This window comes from Coregonus lavaretus (genome assembly GCF_964263955.1).
Source record: "Coregonus lavaretus genome assembly, chromosome: 24".
NCBI classification, from domain to species: Eukaryota; Metazoa; Chordata; class Actinopteri; order Salmoniformes; family Salmonidae; genus Coregonus; species Coregonus lavaretus.
The window spans coordinates 14,004,196-14,019,942 of record NC_140011.1 but is presented as its reverse complement, the minus strand read 5'-3'; the positions used below and the strand labels follow the sequence as shown (position 1 = coordinate 14,019,942).

The 15,747-nt window shown below is 46.1% G+C and overlaps 2 pseudogenes across 2 annotated transcripts in view; one reads left to right on the top strand and one right to left on the bottom strand.

The window, feature by feature from the left end:
• Positions 1 to 172: 172 nt before the first annotated feature.
• Positions 173 to 6,792, top strand: LOC311099410 (uncharacterized protein C2orf42-like; annotated as a pseudogene). Its single transcript has 7 exons — positions 173 to 1,315; positions 1,455 to 1,567; positions 2,136 to 2,234; positions 2,312 to 2,419; positions 2,911 to 3,011; positions 5,649 to 5,789; positions 6,527 to 6,792. The product of its transcript is annotated as an uncharacterized protein C2orf42-like (transcript).
• A 1,057-nt stretch (positions 6,793 to 7,849) lies between these two features.
• The window catches only part of LOC311099409, a 163,985-nt pseudogene continuing 156,087 nt past the window's right edge, over positions 7,850 to 15,747 (bottom strand). Inside the window, exons 6-9 of the transcript in view lie at positions 11,196 to 11,417; positions 9,030 to 9,152; positions 8,684 to 8,834; positions 7,850 to 8,463 (exon numbers count right to left, since the gene is read on the bottom strand). The product of the transcript in view is annotated as an uncharacterized misc_RNA (transcript). The remainder of the gene's footprint in view (positions 8,464 to 8,683; positions 8,835 to 9,029; positions 9,153 to 11,195; positions 11,418 to 15,747) is intronic.

Below are 15,747 nucleotides of genomic sequence, written 5' to 3'. Positions count from 1 at the left end.
TGATTAAATAAGTAAATTCGATATAGGCCTACAAGTGCTTCACTGGAACAAAAGATTGCATTATGGCCTAAGTTATTTTTTGATCACATTGATTGCAGTATTATCTACTTAGTAAAATTAGATCACTCTGTGTCTGTGCTCTTTTCATACTTAGTTTTCCAGACTGCCCAAAATGGAGTCTGGGGTGGCAGTGACCTCACCCCCCCACACTGGTGGTCTCCCCCACATCACAGACCCCTGTCCCTACACTGCCCAACCTCTGCTCCAAGCAGAGAAAGAGCAGCAAGACTGCTACCAGCACCACCCCATCCTTCCTTTCCAACCTGGGCAAGCCCACCCTACCGGGGATCAGGAAGTGTCTCCAGTGTGGCGTTTACAACGGGACTCGTAGCTCAGCTGCAAGAAAATGGCCTGTGGCATTGTCTTCTGAGCCGGGGGGGGGGGGGGGGGGGTAAGAGAGGGGCGGTGGAGGTGGTGTGGGTGGTGATCAACAGAGGAGGGGAAGAGGGAGAGGGAGATGAAGGTAGAGGTGGTGGATCTTCAGGTGGACATGCACAGGTGTTCTCTGTCTGGCAAGGGAGGGGGGCGAGAGTGGCGGCAACACAGCGGGGGTTCGTAGAGCTCGTCCCCACGGAAACAGCCATTGCCACGAGCGACGAGGAGACCCTGGTGACCCGGGACAACGAGGGCCGCTGCTTCCTGCCCACCTGTCGCCACGCCCAGGGTAAAAGGACAGGCCAGAGCCAATCGCAGCAGGCTGCTGTTCGGACCAACACCCTCTCCAAGCAGGTTTTCCAATTCTGTCACTCCCTGTGTCCACGTGAAGCAAGGCATGGAGTGCCATACGCAGGCCACCCCTCTCCCTCTGAAGAGTTCCATTCTGGAGGGGCTGAAGGCCTCAGCCGAGGCCAGGGAAGAGCTCTGGAGGCTGGCTACTGAGTCCCCGGGACCCCTGGTCCAGAGGGTGAACAAAAATACCCTGGTGGTGAAATGTAACAGTGGACCAAGTCATCCTCTGAGGCTGCTTCACCTGACCATAGGTGCTGGGGGGAAGGGTGAGGGTAGGGGCAGAGAGGGCGCTGTGTTTCTGTCAGGAGAGTGTCAGAGGGGGTACGGCGGGTGGAAGGGGAGGTGAGAGGGTCCTCAGGTGTCGTCTCCTCTGGTGTCTTACCCGACTCCATCTCTCGGCCTGGTCCTGGTTCTGGCCCTGCAGCTCCATACCTCTGCCTCCACTTCTATGCCTGTGTCTGTGCCTTCGCCAACGATGAGAAACTGGCCTCAGAGTTCACACGTTTCCTCAACTACAGCTCCAATGGTAGGTCTCTAGGAGCGGGATTGGTGTGTGTGTGTGTGTGATCTTTGCACTTTGTGTAATACGTCATATGGTGTGTGTGTATGTGCAATGCAGTGCATGTAAGAGAAAGTGAATTGCCTCCCTGTCATTTGTACTGTAGGTGTGCAACGGAATGCTGACTGCACAGTTCTTGTGTCTCCAACCCATCTCAACTGTCTGAACCAATCACTGCTCACAAAACTAAAACGCTCCGTCTGGAGGAGCACGTCATTGGTGAGCTGCCCTGTTAATCACACTGTTCATCAAATAGAAGTGCCTCATCATCGAAATAGGACCTGTGTGTTCTTTGAGAGCTGCCTGAGCACGTTTTTTCTCTCTCAATCTGTCCTCTCTTTCTTCTTTGTGACTGTCTCTCTCTGTATCTCCTTTCTTCCTCCTTTTCCTGTGTCTCGCCCCTCTCTCTCTCTCTTCCCTCTCTCTCCTCCCTGTCCCCACTCCTCCCTCCATCCCCAGCTCCCCCAGCTATATGTCCTGTAGGGATAGGGGTAGGGGTAGGGGTGGGTAGAGAGTGGGGGCAGCCCCCCAGCCATAGGAGGCCTGGTCAGAGGAAACCTCCTGGTCCTGGTGCTCGTTTCTACTGGACTCAAGAAGCCAGGTGCTGCCTGCCTGCCTGTCTCCCTACTGTGTTTCTCTTTCTCTCTGTCTCTCACCAACTGTTTCTGTCCTGTCCATCTTTCTTTCTTTCTTTCTTATGAGTATCTAATTAACCACAGCATCTTGAGCATTAAAACGTTATATTATATTACTCTATCTCTTTAAATATGACGCGTGTGTGTGTCAGGGAACAGCCAGCCTGAGAGCCTGGTGAACCTGGGGTTCCAGCAGTGGCTAGCCAGCGTTACAGAGAGGATCCACCAGACCATGCACTACCAGTTTGACAGTAACACACATACACAGCCCTCTGCCCCTCTGAGTTTGTTTAATTGATGATGATGATGAAGATGTTGTTGTCTCCAGGTATGCCGGAGGCTCTGGTGTTCAAGGTTCCCCAGGTGTTCTTCAACGCCCTGCAGCACTGTCTGTCCCTGCGATCCAAGAAGAGACGGCTGCCCAACGCTACCTCTGGTAAACCTTAACGAGAACCACAACCCAAACCTAACCCAACCCCAACCCTAATGCAACTCCAACTCCACAAATGAGCCTACTCTAAACCTAACATAGCCTGGGGAACTTTTCTGCAGAAAAATGCCAAAAATACGGTCTAGAGTCTAGATGGAAGCTAGTTGAAGCATTGCCACCTAACAAACCAATCAAATATGTTTTTACTGACTTGCAACAAACTAGCTAGGATAAGACACAAAAATAACACAGCATAGGCTACTAAGTTTTTGCCCAACCCATTAGGAAAAGAGGCACAGACAAAACGTAATATAATTTCTACTCAGGGCCAATCAAAAGTGAGCGTTAACAGCCAGCACACCCATTCAAAGAAAAAGTACTGAAGTTCTCCAGACTTCCAATATTTGGACGGATGGCCTCACAAGACTAATCCTAAAACAACTACAGGTAAACCTTAACACAATCCCGACACGAACATTTTTGTTTTCTTTGGTCAGCGTTTGTGAGAAATGATGATCTGCCCCATGGCTCCTTCTCAAAGTACACCTGGCACATCACCAACCTGATGCAGGTCAAACAAATATTTGACACCCCAGAGGCACGTAGCCTAGCGGTAAAGAGAGTTGCTGATTCGAATCCCAGAGCTGACTAGGTGATAAATAAATCTATCAATGTGCCCTTGAAAGTCGCTCTGGATAAGAGCATCTGCTAAAATGTTAACTGTCCTTTCACTCTCTTTTATGTCACTCCCCCATCCCTCTTTGAGCTCTCTTTTATTTCATCTACTTACAAAGTTCTCAAACTTCTTATGTCAGTGTGTTGAGAAGCTTTTCTTGGATTGTGCCCAAGAAAGCGAAGGTAACCTGCCTAAATGACTACCGCCTCGTAGCACTCACGTCGGTAGCCATGAAGTGCTTTGAAAGGCTGGTCATGTCTCACATCAACACCATCATCCCGGAAACACTAGACCCACTCCAATTCGCATACCGCCCCAACAGATCCACAGATGACGCAATCTCAATCGCACTCCACATTGCCCTTTCCCACCTGGACAAAAGGAACACCTATCTGAGAATGCTGTTCATTGACTACAGCTCAGCGTTCAACACCATAGTGCCCACAAAGCTCATCACTAAGCCAAGGACCCTGGGACTAAACACCTCCCTCTGCAACTGGATCCTGGACTTCCTGACGGGCCGCCCCCAGGTGGTAAGGGTAGTCAACAACACATCTGCCACACTGATCATCAACACAGGGGCCCCTCAGGGGTGCGTGCTTAAAACCCCTCCTGTACTCCCTGTTTACCCACGACTGCGTGGCCAAGCACGACTCCAACACCATCATTAAGTTTGCTGATGACACAGCGGTGGTAGGCCTGATCACCGACAACGATGAGACAGCCTATAGGGAGGAGGTCAGAGACCTGGCCGTGTGGTGCCAGGACAACAACCTCTCTCTCAACATGAGCAAGACAAAGGAGATGATCGTGGACTACAGGAAAAGGAGGGCCGAACACGCCCCCATTCACATTGATGGGGCTGTAGTGGAGCGGGTCGAGAGTTTCAAGTTCCTTGGTGTCCACATCACCAACAAACTATCATGGTCCAAACACACCAAGAAAGTCGTGAAGAGGGCACGACAACGCCTTTTTCCCCCCCAGGAGACTGAAAAGATTTGGCATGGGTCCCCAGATCCTCAAACAGTCCTACAGCTGCACCATCGAGAGCATCCTGACCGGTTGCATCACCGCCTGGTATGGCAACTGCTCGGCATCCGACCGTAAGGCGCTATAGAGGGTAGTGTGTACAGCCCAGTACATCACTGGGGCCAAGCTTCCTGTCATCCAGGACCTATATACAGTGAGGGAAAAAAGTATTTGATCCCCTGCTGATTTTGTACGTTTGCCCACTGACAAAGAGATGATCCGTCTATAATTTTAATGGTAGGTTTATTTGAACAGTGAGAGACAGAATAACAACAAACAAATCCAGAAAAACGCATGTCAAAAATGTTATAAATTTATTTGCATTTTAAAGAGGGAAATAAGTATTTGACCCCTCTGCAAAAACATGACTTAATACTTGGTGGCAAAACCCTTGTTGGCAATCACAGAGGTCAGACGTTTCTTGTAGTTGGCCACCAGGTTTGCACACATCTCAGGAGGGATTTTGTTCCACTCCTCTTTGCAGATCATCTCCAAGTCATTAAGGTTTCGAGGCTGACGTTTGGCAACTCGAACCTTCAGCTCCCTCCACAGATTTTCTATGGGATTAAGGTCTGGAGACTGGCTAGGCCACTCCAGGACCTCTTGAGCCACTCCTTTGTTGTCTTGGCCGTGTGTTTTGGGTCATTGTCATGCTGGAATACCCATCCACGATCCATTTTCAATGCCCTGGCTGAGGGAAGGAGGTTATCACCCAAGATTTGACGGTACATGGCCCCGTCCATGTATTTCAAGGCCTACCTTCAAACTCAGTGCCTCTTTGCTTGACATCATGGGAAAATCAAAAGAAATCAGCCAAGACCTCAGAAAAAAATTGTAGACCTCCACAAGTCTGGTTCATCCTTGGGAGCAATTTCCAAACGCCTGAAGGTACCACGTTCATCTGTACAAACAATAGTATGCAAGTATAAACACCATGGGACCACGCAGCTGTCATACCGCTCAGGAAGGAGACGCGTTCTGTCTCCTAGAGATGAACGTACTTTGGTGCGAAAAGTGCAAATCAATCCCAGAACAACAGCAAAGGACCTTGTGAAGATGCTGGAGGAAACGGGTACAAATGTATCTATATCCACAGTAAAACGAGTCCTATATCGACATAACCTGAAAGGAATCTCAGCAAGGAAGAAGCCACTGCTCCAAAACCGCCATAAAAAAAAGGGGAAAGCTTGCAAGCCGAAGAACACCATCCCAACCGTGAAGCACGGGGGTGGCAGCATCATGCTGTGGGGGTGCTTTGCTGCAGGAGGGACTGGTGCACTTCACAAAATAGATGGTATCATGAGGAAGGAATATTATGTGGATATCTTGAAGCTGAAATAAATCATTCTCTCTACTATTATTCTGACATTTCACTTTCTTAAAATAAAGTGGTGATCCTAACTGATTTTTACTAGGATTAAATGACAGGAATTGTGAAAAACTGAGTTTAAATGTATTTGGCTAAGGTGTATGTAAACTTCCGACTTCAACTGTATCCCTCTCGCTCTCTGTCCTCCTCTGGCTGTGTAGCTGGCCCTGGAGTCGACCCAGAGTGTTGTGAAGAACATTGATGGTTCCTTCTCTCCGTTCCGCTGCCTCGACCCCACTGAGGGCTACAGCCGCACGGACAGGCCAAACGACCCCTGGAGCTACGCACCTTCCTCAAAGTTGGTCAATATCTGTGAGTGAGTGAGTGAGTGAGTGAGTGTGTGTATGCGTGTCAGGGATCATCAACTAGATTCAGCTATGGGAGTTTTCTTGAGCGGATGGTAGGAGGGCCAGAAAATAATTACAAATAATTTGTAGACTGCAAATTGACCACAAGAAGCCCGAACAGATATTTGACTAAAACATAATAATTTCAAACCTTGTTTGCATTTGTATATGATCATGTCTCTTTATTATGCGTGGGAATACTTGGGAAGAGATTTCCAAAAATAAAATCACTTGGAGCTAATTTCCTGGTGTCTTTTATGCCCCCCTAAAAAAATGCTATGATCGATAATGTCAAAAGCTGCACTGAAGTCTAACAAGACAGCCCCCACAATCATTATATCATTAATTTCTCTCAGCCAATCATCAGTCATTTGTGTAAGTGCTGTGCTTGTTGAGTTATCCTTCCCTATAAGCTGAAAGTCTGTTGTCAGTTTGTTTACTGTGAAATAACATTGTATCTGGCCAAACACCATTTTTTCCTGAAGTTTACTAAGGGTTGGTAACAGGCTGATTGGTCGGCTATTTGAGCCAGTAAAGGGGGCTTTACTATTCTTGGGTAGCTGAATGATTTTAGCTTCCCTCCAGGCCTGAGGGCACACACTTTTTAGTAGGCTTACATTGAGCTGGCCTGGGCCGTGCTGGGCTGGTGAGTGTGTGATGTCATATGAACTGATTTCTTCTGATCGCCACAGGACTGTGTACAGCGGATCAGAAGGACCCCACTCACTTTGTGATAGAGTGGATCCCAGACATCCTGCCTCGCTGTCGTGTCGGAGAGCTCCACATCCGCTTCCAGTATGGGCACCAGCACGGAAGACAGCCGGAATACTGCGACGGAACACCGGGACACACCGGAGGGGTAGGGGGGGCAGAGAGGGGTTGTCGCAAGTCATCATCATCATCAGACTCCTCCCAACCCAAACTGACTGTAGGAACACTGCAGTTAACTGTCCCGTGAGATATCACTGGAGGATCTGTTAGTTAGAAGTTCTGGAATTATGGTAATCTACAGGACTGTTTTTAGATAGGGAAATAGAGAGAGATGAGGGGAAAACATTTTAGAGAGATGGAAAGAGAGATGATGGAGAGTGAAAGAGTGTTGGGGAATGGACTTTTGCTGATGGCCAACCATTTTCTTTTTTTGTATCACTATTTGTTCAATCTTCTCCCAAGTTACTCCATGTCCCTTCCAATGCAGCTACCATGGATTTGTGTTTTTTTTACGCTATTACGTGACTTCTACGTATCAAATCAATTCGCAGGTGCTTGATAACATTAGCTACTGGATGATTGCAGCTCACTCTGTATAGAACTAGCATCTGAATGTCATATCAAATCATTGGGATAATCAAATGACCAAATGTATGTGAGGCTTGTGTGTGTCTGAAGGGTTGTAAATTAATGACATCTGATTATAATAATAATAATATGCCATTTAGCAGACGCTTTTATCCAAAGCGACTTACAGTCATGCGTGCATACATTTTTGTGTATGGGTGGTCCCGGGGATTGAACCCACTACCTTGGCGTTACAAGCGCCGTGCTCTACCAGCTGGGTGTTTGCAAAGCAAGTTTAAGAACTTTCTGATGTGTAGATATCTCTCACCCTTTTACATTGACGCGATTCACAATGTCAAAAATAATATTTAAGTTTGTTGCCCCTACTTACAAAAAATGTAATGTGAGACCCAAGTATGTTACTTTGTAGAGTAATACAATTATTTACCTTGAGAATAGACAATAGACACTCTATTGAAAAACTACTATTTCTGTTCCATAGCACTGCTCCCTCCCCTTCTTTAGATCACTTATTTTACTGTTAAAAAAAGAGGGTGCACACTTATTGTATCCTTATTGTTGCTTGTTTTTCAGGCAACGTGTTGAGGTTACAGTCTTTGTCCACCAGGTGGCGACCTTAGCTAACAGTTTCACACCAGTGTTCCACAAACTAGACTAGTGGCTACATAAGAGAGAAATTAGGTTTAGCTTTATAGAAACTTAACTGTCCACTATTTAGCCATGGCGCCATCCCCTGAAGAACAGACATCTCACTTTATTTACACACTCCTCAGGATATTATCATATCTGCATACCTGCCAACTTTTCAAAAAACCTTGGAGTGAGATTTTGTCCTGGGTCCGCCTGGGTCCTGCAGTCGGTGAAAAGCAATTGCACTGCCTGCGTCTCAGAACTGCGGCCGCCTTGAGCTCATGAGGTTATCGTTGCCCACCTGTGCTTGACGTCAGAGAAAGTCGGGATCAAGTCGGACACAAATCTAACCAGCATGCATTGGGCGGTGATCGCCGGTGATCGATTCTGCGCAGACCTGGCTCATCTCAAATGAGCCTCTTGTCTATGATCTGTCGGCATGGTTATACTGGCCTGTGGCCTTCTTGGAGGCCTTGATGATATCGGAGGGGGGCTCCCATTTGAAGCAGGGCTCCAGATTGGCCATCTTTATGGTCATTATTGAGGACAGGGTGCCATCCAATGCTAGGCTGTTTCTTCTCTTGGTTTTGTTCAGTCCCACAACTGAAAACACCCTCTCAGCATCTGCGTTTGCATGGGGCAACACCAGGACAAGCTTGGCGACGGCAGCAAGCCTCTCGAATTCTTTGGCTCCTGTCACCTATGGAAAATGCACCAAAACACAATGGAAAAACATACCTTGATTTTTGATTGATTAATACTGTAAGTATACTGTAGGTTGATCCATTAACAAAGTTCAGATAAAAACATGCAACATTTGCAACATGCATGACACATATATGCATGCAACAATTTTAAGCAACAGATGTAGCCAAGCCACACCTGCCAAAAGGAAAGACAAAAAATGAAAAAATGTTTACCTTATGCTTCCGGGTTGCCATTTCAGCCCAGAAGCTTTCCATTTCAGTTTCGTCCTGCAGGGATATCATTGGCATGGTCTGATAATTTAGAAACTCCTCACCCAGAAGGTCATGCTCCTCTGGCCCATGGTATGGGAGGAGATGGGGAAACCTATTTATGAAAGTAGAGTTACAAGTTGTTACATTTTAGATATATAGTCATCAACCAGCGGCAGTTCATACACATCTTTGAGGAGAAGCCACATAATAATATCTAATGTGCAGTTTAGGAGTGAACACACCTCATCATAAAACACAGGGTATTTTAGCTAAGATGATAGTCAATAATTTGAGAAAAAAAACTAACCTTTCAACAAAGTACAGGACATCTTCGATGTCACTTTCAGCCCTCTGCCGTACATCTACAAATTGTGCGTGCTTGATCAGTGGCTCTTCCAGTGGCAGCTTCTTAAGTGCATAGTCCACAGCACTTGTCAGGAAACACAACACAGCTTCAAGTTTTTAAAGTTTAAGACAGTGAGTACTCAATTGGACGACATTTCATTGTTACATACCTAGTCTCAGCTCAGCTTCTTATCAGACTTATTGAGGTAGTGACTGTTTCTTCTCCTGTTGTCTTTCGCGGCAATAGTATATCTTCTTCTGTCTCTAACTTCGGGGTGCAGCGCATATGGTTCAGTGGCGCTCATCAGCGCCATCTACCATCGGGGAGTTTGAAAAAAAGGAACGAACGAGTCTCGGCCGATTTTTGATGCGTGAGAAATTGGATGTGTGGCGTGAGTGCGTGTGAAAACAGGCAAAAACGTGTCACACGGCGAAAGCGTGAGAGTTGGCAGCTCTGTATCTGGGTCTTCCTACTCTAAACAAAAATATAAACGGGTTGGTGGTTCTGAGGATAATTTATTTTTGTAATAAAGCCCTTTTGTCGGGTAAAACTCATTCTGATTGTCTGGGCCTGGCTCCCGCGTGGGTGGGCCTATGCCCAGGCCCACCCATTGCTGCGCCCTTGCCCAGTCATGTGAAATCCATAGAATAGGGTTAAAACAACTAGACTACAGATATGCCCCTAGCTATAGTTAGTCAGTGGTTGCACATCTAACTCACGGGAATGAAGCAAGTGTGTGAATAGTAGACATGTAAATGTATCCTTTCACTGTTTACAGCAGGTCTTCAGCTACCCAGAACTGTCTGATCAGCCTGATAGGGTGCTGTGGGTGTGTCCAGCTTACACCTGTGCAAATCCATGTGTGTATAGCAATAGAATGAAACATCCAACCAATGCCTCGAGTCGTGCTGTAGGTCCACCACACACCCGGAGGGTTGTGGGATCCTGTTCAGAAGCAACCCCTAGCCCCTACCCCTAGACACTTGTTGAGATCTGAGAGGATTGGACAGGTGTAAGCAATACCACCAACATTCCTCCAAGCCTTTCAGAGGGTAAGGTGGAGCTCTCACAATGTCACCACCCATCAATCCATCTCAGATCTCCACAAGTGTCTAGACTCTGGGCAGTAGGGGCTAGGGGTTGTTTCTGGACAGGCCATGAGTATTATGATAGCGTGGTCAGTCAGTCAGTCAGGCACGGTCTAAACATTTTAAAGGGGCAGTGCAGTTAAAAACGTGAAATGCCTGGAATTTCAGCCTGTTCAGGAGGGATGGAACTTTTGGCCCACATCATGACATCACAATGTGATCTGATTATAATAGACCAATGACTGTTCATCTGGGTAAGGGGGTGGGCTCTAAACCATCCTATGGGCCAATCAGGGCTGTTAACTAAAGCACAAGAAGACCTGACAACTAGGCATGACAAAGAAACATGTGGTGTCCATGTTTCTTGTGATATTTTGAATGACATGTAGATGTTTTGTTGTTGCTAGGTGGAGTTATGGTCTCATTGTGCCTACCTATACTTGTATCCCTGTAACTACACATGTGAAGCTACAAGAAAATCATATTTAAATGTATATCAAACCATTTTGAAATTCTGACCCTGATGTCACACATTGGCCCCTTTATTTATAGAAAGACCCATCTACAGAAACTACAACCACAAACGGTCACAGAATAATATCAACATTTACATAACTAACCAATTCAGCTAATGCTCCTTAGAGAACCCCATGTCAAATGAGTGTATATCTGTGTGGGTGTGTGCATGAGTGCATGTCCAGTCATTCCAGTTCAAGTGTTCAGCAGTCTGATGGTTTGTAGATAGAAACTGTCTCTGAGCCTGTTGGTATCAGACCTCATGCTCCGATACCGTCTGCCCGGCGATAAGGGAGAGAACAGCTCTTGGCTGGGGTGTGTGGGGTCCTTGATGATGCTGTGGGCCTTCCTCATGCACCATTTCGAGTAGATGTCCTGGATGGGAGGGAGCACGGTCCCAGTGATGTAATGAGCCATCTTCACCACCTGCTGGAGTGCATTGCGGTCGGTCAGGATGCTCTCGATGGTGCAGCGGTAGTATTTGGAGAGGACCCAGGGTAGCATGTCAAGTTTCCTCAGCCACCTTAGGAAGTAAAGATGCTCTTGCGTGCTCTTGACAAGAGTGGAGGTGTTGTTGGTCCATGTCAAGTCCTCGGTGATGTGGACGCAGAGGAACTTCAAACTGCTGACTCTTTCTACTGCAGTCCCGTTGATGTGGATCAGGGCATGTTCCCTTCTCTGCTTCCTGAAGTCAGCAATCAATTCCTTTGTTTTGTAGTGTAGTGTTAAGTGTGCGTGTGTGACACTGACAGGCACAGAAATGAACTAAGGGAGAGAAGAGAGGCATCTTGTTTGACATGATCGTGAAAGCGAGCTTGAAAGTTGGAGGAGGATGAAGGAGAGGGCCTGAAAGAGGCAGACAGAGATGGAGGGAGAGAGAGAGGGAGCGACGACCGCTTCAATTGCAATTCCCAGAGAGAGAGAGAGAGAGAGAGAGAGAGAGAGAGAGAGAGAGAGAGGGGGGGGGAAAGGAAAGGAAAGGAGAGTTATAAAGAACATTGGTAGAAGAATTAGAGCCCAGGCCACATGTTAAGTAGAATATGATTCAAATCTCAGGGTCACAAAGTGATTTTAGCTGGTGCGCAGTGTGTGTGTGTGCGCACTACTGTGTATGAGTCCCATGATGATTGAATGGTGAGAAGTAGCCAGGAGCCAGCTCCCTGTGACTGTGTGTGAGTGAGTGAGTGAGTGTGAGTGAGTGTGTGTGTGTCTGTGTGTATGAGTCTGTGTCTCCATGTCTGTCAACACCAGACTAAAGACATACACTGAGACGACAGCTCTCTCTTAGCCTTGTCATTCTGAATTAGAGAGAAAACAAGAGTGTGAGCCAAGGCTATATAGTAAGCAGCTAAGAGTAAAAAAACGAAATATAATCCAAAGGGTACTCGCACTCAAACCATAAAGGAAAAATTTTCAAATGGTTGAGAATACATATTATTTAATACATGCTTGACGGTAAAGTTCATGTGCAAGGTGCAAAAGGTGTTACACTTGGTCTGGACACTCCCTATAGGTCCTTCAGCATAGTCTATTCCAATCCACAAGGGGGAGTGAGCTAGTGCACACATCAGACAGAGGAGTATTGAGACTATTGAGATTCACCCACAGTCTAATTGAAGAACACTGAGACAATGAAGTCATCAGCAGATGTCAAGCAGCATTTCTCAGAGGAGTCAATGGACCACTTAGCTACTAACCTCTATGGTCTGACTGTCAATCATTAAACCAACCAACCAACCAACCCATTCACGCACTAATCACCTGCCAATACCTCCTACTCTCGCTCTCTCACCACCCTTCTCTCTCTTTCTCTCTCCACCTATCTCCCCCCCCCTCTCTCTCTCTCTCTCTCTCTCTCTCTCTCTCTCTCTCTCTCTCTCTCTCTCTCTCTCTCTCTCTCTCTCTCTCTCTCTCTCTCTCTCTCTCTCTCTCTCTCTCCCTCTCCCCCTCTCTCCTCAAACTCTCTCTCTATTGCTCTCTCTCTCTCTATCCCTGTCCTTGTAGTGTTGGGGGTGACTTAGGGTTACGCTGGGTTCATTGGAGACACTACTCATCCCTAGTGATGTATGATCCTACCTGAACCTGTGACCCTGTGTTCCTCTCTCTGGATTCAATTACAGCACCATTCATCTGGCCTGCTTAACTCAACAATTAATTTGTTACATTTCAAAATCGATTGAATTAATAATTTTTCTCACCCATCTACACACAATATCCCATAATGACAAAGTGAAAACATGTTTTTAGAAACTTTTGCAAATGTATTGAAAATGAAATACAGAAATATCTTGTTTACATAAGTATTCACACCCCTGAGTCAATACATGTTAGAATCACCTTCGGTCTTTCTGGGTAAGTACTATATTTGCACATTATTCTTTAAAAAAGTATTCAAGCTCTGTCAAGTTGGTTGTTGATCATTGCTAGGCAGCCATTTTCAAGTCTTGCCATAGATTTTCAAACTGATTTAAGTCAAAACTGTAACTAGGCCACTCAGTAACATTCATTCAATGTTGTCTTGGTAAGCAACTCCAGTGTATATTTGGCCTTGTGTTTTAGGTTATTGTCCTGCTGAAAGGGGAATTTGTCTCCCAGTGTATGTTGGAAAGCATACTGAAGCAGGTTTTCCTCTAGGATTTTGCCTGTGCTTAGCTCTATTCTGTTTCTTTTTATCCCAAAAAACTCCCTAGTCCTTGCCGATGACAAGCATACCCATAACCTGATGCAGCCACCACCATGCTTGAAAAGATGATGAGTGGTACTCAGTGATGTGTTGTGTTGGATTTGCCCCAAACATAACGCTTTGTATTCAGGACATAAAGTTAATTTCTTTGCAAACAGGATGCATGTTTTGGAATATTTTTATTCTGTACAGGAGTCCTTCTTTTCACTCTGTCATTTAGGTTGGTATTGTGGAGTAATTAAAACGTTGTTGATCCATCCTCAGTTTTCTCCTACAGCCATTAAACTCTGTAACTGTTTTAAAGTCACCATTGGCCTTGTGAAATCCCTGAGCGGTGTCCTTCCTCTCCGGCAACTGAGTTAGGAAGGATGCCTGTATCTTTGTAGTGACTGGGTGTATTGATACACCATCCAAAGTGCAATTCATAAGTTCACCATGCTCAAAGGGATATACAATATCTGCTTTTTCCCCCTTAAAAAAAAAAAAAGACTCTAAAATATTGATTCCACATTATGGGGTTTTTGTGTGTGGGCCAGTGACACAAAATTGTACATTTTAAATTCAGGCTGCAACACAACAAAATGTGGAAAAAGTCAAAGGGTATGAATACTTCCTGAAGACACTATATATGCCATTTAGCAGACACTTTTATCCAAAGCAACTTACAGTTATGCTTGCATACATATTACGTATGGGTGGTCCCGGGAAGCGAACCCACTACTTTGGCATTACAAGCGCCATGCTTTACCAACTGAGCTACAATGGATCACTAAGAAGTAAGGCAAAACAAAGGTAAAAAATAACGATATTCAATCATTTATTTGGTTGTGATGTTGCATTATCATAAGGACCAGTAGTATCCCAGTGAGCTTCACCTGAGAGCCAGTTCTTCTCTTGTAATATTTTAGTCCAGTAGCAGCCTATAGAAGGTCATGAAGCCATGCTTTGTCTCGTTCTGTTCAGCCAGGCTAATTTACTAATAGCATTTAAGTGTCTCACATCATAAATTAAGACAATGAAAAGCCTCCGCCTGGAAATGATGTCAGCAGGGACACGTTGATGTTTAATTGTACTGGAGGTCAGGAAGTTAAACACATTCATAAAAGGTGCACGCACACACATACACAGCGCAGTGTTGAGTGGCTGGGCTGAGTGGGGCCGTCAGCAGATCCATCAGAGAGTAGGGGAGAGTAGTCAGTAGCCTGAGGATACATGGGCCAATTATGGTCATAAATAATAATGGGACTGACTGACTGAGAGAGACTGGCAGGATGACTAATGTGCTTCTCTCTCTGCTCATTTACATGTCTCTGTGTAGTGATCATCAAACCTCTTTAATGTCAGCTATATTTCCAATGTAGTTATTAGAGCAAATGAACTTGAATATGGCAAGTAAACTTGAACTTGTACCTAACTGTAGTCCTCCTAGTTCACCCTCTCTCCACTCTCCTCCATGTCAACTCGGGGAACACAACATGTACAAAGATAAAATGATCCCTTTAGATCCCTCAAGTCACTTTAGCTTTTTACCACTTTTATACAACCCGCCACTCCAGGTTAGGCTGCAGTGACATGGGTAATCTTATCCCAGACCTGTGTTAGGGGCCACTGCCACCAGGGGTGTAGAGAACAAAGGGGTGCAGCGTGCTGACGTGTGTCCCCATGCAGAGCAGACCAGAGCAGTGCTGATAAGCCTCATGGTTAATGGTGTTACGGCAGATTTCATTACCCCCTCCAGACTGCTCTCATTAAATAAACATCCCTGTGTCACATCCCTCTGCCAGAGGGAGGGAGGGAGGGAGAGATAGAGAGAGAGGAAGGAAGGGAGGGAGGGGGAGTGGGAGGCAAAGAGAGAGAGGGGGGAGGGAGGGTGAGATAAACTGTTCCGTGATAAATGTAGTACTCCTGAGACCATGACCAGAGATACAATGACAGATATAATGTCTGCCCCCCATAATGTCCACTCCCTCATACCCCCCCACTCTCTCCCTCTCTTTCTTTTTCTCTATTCCACCTGTCCTCCTATATCTTCTCCGTTGCAGTCTCTCTCTAGAGTGTTACCTCTTTTCTCTCTCACTCTCTCTCTCCCTTTCTCCTCCTCTCTCTTTGCCTGGCACCCCTCCTTCCCTCTCTCTCAAACCCTGTTTTGACCTTGTCTGGATTGCCCTCCTCCTCCTCCTCCTCTCCCCCCCCTCTCATTCCCTCGTCCTCTCCTCTTCTCTGAGTAATCTGTGCCGTGGCCCTCCCTCCATCCATCAGAGGAGTCTCATTGTTGTGACGTCTAGTTAATTCTGGCCTCGTGATTTATCAAATTCTTATTACCGCTCGCTGAAAGCCTCATTCATTGTCCTGATGTATGGTAATGATAGTCTCAGTGTTGCTGCCGGAATCT